Genomic DNA, 7,389 nt, shown 5'->3' with positions numbered 1-7,389 from the left:
TGGACGACATACTATACTATGGCATTTTTGGCCCATTTTGGACGACATGCTATACTATGGCGTTTTTGGCCAATTTTTGACGACATGCTATACTATGGCGTTTTTGGCCAATTTTGGACGACATGCTATACTATGGCGTTTTTGGCCCATTTTAGGCGACATACTATACTATGACATTTTTGAGTGATTTTGGACGACATGCTATACTATGGCATTTTTGGCCCATTTTGGACGACATACTATACTATGACATTTTTGGCCAATTTTGGACGACATGCTATACTATGGCATTTTTGGCCAATTTTGGACGACATACTATACTATGGCGTTTTTTGCCAATTTTGGACGACATGCTATACTATGGCATTTTTGGCCCATTTTGGACGACATGCTATACTATGGCATTTTTGGCCAATTTTGGACGACATGCTATACTATGGCATTTTTGGCCCATTTTGGACGACATGCTATACTATGGCATTTTTGGCCAATTTTGGACGACATGCTATACTATGACATTTTTGAGTGATTTTGGACGACATACTATACTATGGCATTTTTGCCCCATTTTGGACGACATGCTATACTATGGCATTTTTGTCCCATTTTGGACGACATACTATACTATGACATTTTTGAGTGATTTTGGACGACATGCTATACTATGGCATTTTTGGCCCATTTTGGACGACATGCTATACTATGGCATTTTTGGCCAATTTTGGACGACATGCTATACTATGGCATTTTTGGCCCATTTTGGACGACATGCTATACTATGGCATTTTTGGCCCATTTTGGACGACATGCTATACTATGGCATTTTTGGCCCATTTTGGACGACATGCTATACTATGGCATTTTTGTCCCATTTTGGACGACATGCTATACTATGACATTTTTGTCCCATTTTGGACGACATGCTATACTATGGCATTTTTGGCCAATTTTGGACGACATGCTATACTATGGCATTTTTGCCCCATTTTGGACGACATGCTATACTATGGCATTTTTGTCCCATTTTGGACGACATACTATACTATGACATTTTTGAGTGATTTTGGACGACATGCTATACTATGGCATTTTTGGCCCATTTTGGACGACATGCTATACTATGGCATTTTTGGCCAATTTTGGACGACATGCTATACTATGGCATTTTTGGCCCATTTTGGACGACATGCTATACTATGGCATTTTTGGCCCATTTTGGACGACATGCTATACTATGGCATTTTTGGCCCATTTTGGACGACATGCTATACTATGGCATTTTTGTCCCATTTTGGACGACATGCTATACTATGACATTTTTGTCCCATTTTGGACGACATGCTATACTATGGCATTTTTGGCCAATTTTGGACGACATGCTATACTATGGCATTTTTGGCCAATTTTGGACGACATACTATACTATGACATTTTTGAGTGATTTTGGACGACATGCTATACTATGGCATTTTTGTCCCATTTTGGACGACATGCTATACTATGGCATTTTTGGCCCATTTTGGACGACATACTATACTATGACATTTTTGGCCAATTTTGGACGACATGCTATACTATGGCATTTTTGGCCAATTTTGGACGACATACTATACTATGGCGTTTTTTGCCAATTTTGGACGACATGCTATACTATGGCATTTTTGGCCCATTTTGGACGACATGCTATACTATGGCATTTTTGGCCAATTTTGGACGACATGCTATACTATGGCATTTTTGGCCAATTTTGGACGACATGCTATACTATGGCATTTTTGGCCAATTTTGGACGACATACTATACTATGACATTTTTGAGTGATTTTGGACGACATGCTATACTATGGCATTTTTGTCCCATTTTGGACGACATGCTATACTATGGCATTTTTGGCCCATTTTGGACGACATACTATACTATGACATTTTTGGCCAATTTTGGACGACATGCTATACTATGGCATTTTTGGCCAATTTTGGACGACATACTATACTATGGCGTTTTTTGCCAATTTTGGACGACATGCTATACTATGGCATTTTTGGCCCATTTTGGACGACATGCTTTACTATGGCATTTTTGGCCAATTTTGGACGACATGCTATACTATGGCATTTTTGGCCCATTTTGGACGACATGCTATACTATGGCATTTTTGGCCAATTTTGGACGACATGCTATACTATGACATTTTTGAGTGACTTTGGACGACATACTATACTATGGCATTTTTGCCCCATTTTGGACGACATGCTATACTATGGCATTTTTGTCCCATTTTGGACGACATACTATACTATGACATTTTTGAGTGATTTTGGACGACATGCTATACTATGGCATTTTTGGCCCATTTTGGACGACATGCTATACTATGGCATTTTTGGCCAATTTTGGACGACATGCTATACTATGGCATTTTTGGCCCATTTTGGACGACATGCTATACTATGGCATTTTTGGCCCATTTTGGACGACATACTATACTATGGCATTTTTGGCCAATTTTGGACTACATACTATACTATGACATTTTTGGCCAATTTTGGACGACATGCTATACTATGGCATTTTTGGCCAATTTTGGACGACATACTATACTATGACATTTTTGGCCAATTTTGGACGACATGCTATACTATGGCATTTTTGGCCCATTTTGGACGACATGCTATACTATGGCATTTTTGTCCCATTTTGGACGACATGCTATACTATGACATTTTTGTCCCATTTTGGACGACATGCTATACTATGGCATTTTTGGCCAATTTTGGACGACATGCTATACTATGGCATTTTTGGCCAATTTTGGACGACATACTATACTATGACATTTTTGAGTGATTTTGGACGACATGCTATACTATGGCATTTTTGTCCCATTTTGGACGACATGCTATACTATGGCATTTTTGTCCCATTTTGGACGACATGCTATACTATGGCATTTTTGGCCAATTTTGGACGACATGCTATACTATGACATTTTTGGCCAATTTTGGACGACATGCTATACTATGGCATTTTTGGCCCATTTTGGACGACATGCTATACTATGGCATTTTTGGCCCATTTTGGACGACATGCTATACTATGGCATTTTTGGCCCATTTTGGACGACATGCTATACTATGGCATTTTTGTCCCATTTTGGACGACATGCTATACTATGACATTTTTGGCCAATTTTGGACGACATGCTATACTATGGCATTTTTGGCCCATTTTGGACGACATGCTATACTATGACATTTTTGGCCAATTTTGGACGACATGCTATACTATGGCATTTTTGGCCCATTTTGGACGACATACTATACTATGGCATTTTTGAGTGATTTTGGACGACATGCTATACTATGGCATTTTTGGCCAATTTTGGACGACATACTATACTATGGCATTTTTGGCCCATTTTGGACGACATGCTATACTATGGCATTTTTGGCCAATTTTGGACGACATGCTATACTATGGCATTTTTGTCCCATTTTGGACGACATGCTATACTATGACATTTTTGGCCAATTTTGGACGACATGCTATACTATGGCATTTTTGGCCAATTTTGGACGACATGCTATACTATGGCATTTTTGGCCAATTTTGGACGACATGCTATACTATGGCATTTTTGGCCAATTTTGGACGACATGCTATACTATGGCATTTTTGGCCCATTTTGGACGACATGCTATACTATGGCATTTTTGGCCAATTTTGGACGACATGCTATACTATGGCATTTTTGGCCCATTTTGGACGACATACTATACTATGGCATTTTTGGCCCATTTTGGACGACATACTATACTATGGCATTTTTGGCCAATTTTGGACGACATACTATACTATGGCATTTTTGGCCAATTTTGGACGACATACTATACTATGGCATTTTTGGCCAATTTTGGACGACATGCTATACTATGGCATTTTTGTCCAATTTTGGACGACATACTATACTATGGCATTTTTGTCCCATTTTGGACGACATGCTATACTATGACATTTTTGGCCAATTTTGGACGACATGCTATACTATGGCATTTTTGGCCAATTTTGGACGACATGCTATACTATGACATTTTTGGCCAATTTTGGACGACATGCTATACTATGGCATTTTTGGCCCATTTTGGACGACATGCTCTACTATGACATTTTTGTCCCATTTTGGACGATATGCTATACTATGACATTTTTGAGTGATTTTGGACGACATGCTATACTATGGCATTTTTGGCCCATTTTGGACGACATGCTATACTATGGCATTTTTGGCCAATTTTGGACGACATGCTATACTATGGCATTTTTGGCCCATTTTGGACGACATACTATACTATGGCATTTTTGGCCCATTTTGGACGACATACTATACTATGGCATTTTTGGCCAATTTTGGACGACATACTATACTATGGCATTTTTGAGTGATTTTGGACGACATACTATACTATGGCATTTTTGGCCAATTTTGGACGACATACTATACTATGGCATTTTTGGCCCATTTTGGACGACATACTATACTATGGCATTTTTGGCCAATTTTGGACGACATGCTATACTATGGCATTTTTGGCCAATTTTGGACGACATGCTATACTATGGCATTTTTGGCCCATTTTGGACGACATACTATACTATGGCATTTTTGGCCCATTTTGGACGACATACTATACTATGGCATTTTTGGCCAATTTTGGACGACATACTATACTATGGCATTTTTGAGTGATTTTGGACGACATACTATACTATGGCATTTTTGGCCAATTTTGGACGACATACTATACTATGGCATTTTTGGCCCATTTTGGACGACATACTATACTATGGCATTTTTGGCCAATTTTGGACGACATACTATACTATGGCATTTTTGGCAATTTTGGACGACATGCTATACTATGGCATTTTTGGCCAATTTTGGACGACATGCTATACTATGGCATTTTTGTCCCATTTTGGACGACATGCTATACTATGACATTTTTGGCCAATTTTGGACGACATACTATACTATGGCATTTTTGAGTGATTTTGAACGACATACTATACTATGGCATTTTTGGCCAATTTTGGACGACATACTATACTATGGCATTTTTAGCCCATTTTGGACGACATACTATACTATGGCATTTTTGGCCAATTTTGGACGACATACTATACTATGACATTTTTGGCCAATTTTGGACGACATACTATACTATGGCATTTTTGGCCCATTTTGGACGACATGCTATACTATGACATTTTTGGCCAATTTTGGACGACATGCTATACTATGGCATTTTTGGCCCATTTTGGACGACATGCTATACTATGGCATTTTTGTCCCATTTTGGACGACATGCTATACTATGGCATTTTTGGCCAATTTTGGATGACATGCTATACTATGACATTTTTGGCCAATTTTGGACGACATGCTATACTATGACATTTTTGGCCAATTTTGGACGACATGCTATACTATGGCATTTTTGTCCCATTTTGGACGACATGCTATACTATGGCATTTTTGTCCCATTTTGGACGACATGCTATACTATGACATTTTTGGCCAATTTTGGACGACATGCTATACTATGGCATTTTTGGCCAATTTTGGACGACATGCTATACTATGGCATTTTTGGCCCATTTTGGACGACATACTATACTATGGCATTTTTGGCCCATTTTGGACGACATACTATACTATGGCATTTTTGGCCAATTTTGGACGACATACTATACTATGGCATTTTTGAGTGATTTTGGACGACATACTATACTATGGCATTTTTGGCCCATTTTGGACGACATACTATACTATGGCATTTTTGGCCAATTTTGGACGACATGCTATACTATGGCATTTTTGGCCAATTTTGGACGACATGCTATACTATGGCATTTTTGTCCCATTTTGGACGACATGCTATACTATGACATTTTTGGCCAATTTTGGACGACATACTATACTATGGCATTTTTGAGTGATTTTGAACGACATACTATACTATGGCATTTTTGGCCAATTTTGGACGACATGCTATACTATGACATTTTTGGCCAATTTTGGACGACATGCTATACTATGGCATTTTTGTCCCATTTTGGACGACATGCTATACTATGGCATTTTTGGCCCATTTTGGACGACATACTATACTATGGCATTTTTGGCCCATTTTGGACGACATACTATACTATGGCATTTTTGGCCAATTTTGGACGACATGCTATACTATGGCATTTTTGAGTGATTTTGGACGACATACTATACTATGGCATTTTTGGCCAATTTTGGACGACATACTATACTATGGCATTTTTGGCCCATTTTGGACGACATACTATACTATGGCATTTTTGGCCAATTTTGGACGACATACTATACTATGGCATTTTTGGCAATTTTGGACGACATGCTATACTATGGCATTTTTGGCCAATTTTGGACGACATGCTATACTATGGCATTTTTGTCCCATTTTGGACGACATGCTATACTATGACATTTTTGGCCAATTTTGGACGACATACTATACTATGGCATTTTTGAGTGATTTTGAACGACATACTATACTATGGCATTTTTGGCCAATTTTGGACGACATACTATACTATGGCATTTTTAGCCCATTTTGGACGACATACTATACTATGGCATTTTTGAGTGATTTTGAACGACATACTATACTATGGCATTTTTGGCCAATTTTGGACGACATACTATACTATGGCATTTTTGGCCCATTTTGGACGACATGCTATACTATGACATTTTTGGCCAATTTTGGACGACATGCTATACTATGGCATTTTTGGCCCATTTTGGACGACATGCTATACTATGGCATTTTTGTCCCATTTTGGACGACATGCTATACTATGGCATTTTTGGCCAATTTTGGATGACATGCTATACTATGACATTTTTGGCCAATTTTGGACGACATGCTATACTATGACATTTTTGGCCAATTTTGGACGACATGCTATACTATGGCATTTTTGTCCCATTTTGGACGACATGCTATACTATGGCATTTTTGTCCCATTTTGGACGACATGCTATACTATGACATTTTTGGCCAATTTTGGACGACATGCTATACTATGGCATTTTTGGCCCATTTTGGACGACATACTATACTATGGCATTTTTGAGTGATTTTGGACGACATACTATACTATGGCATTTTTGGCCCATTTTGGACGACATACTATACTATGGCATTTTTGGCCAATTTTGGACGACATGCTATACTATGGCATTTTTGGCCCATTTTGGACGACATACTATACTATGGCATTTTTGGCCAATTTTGGACGACATACTATACTATGGCATTTTTGGCCCATTTTGGACGACATACTATACTA

This window comes from Solea solea, chromosome 3, assembly GCF_958295425.1.
Source record: "Solea solea chromosome 3, fSolSol10.1, whole genome shotgun sequence".
Lineage (NCBI taxonomy): Eukaryota > Metazoa > Chordata > Actinopteri > Pleuronectiformes > Soleidae > Solea > Solea solea.
Note: the sequence above shows the minus strand (reverse complement) of the source record.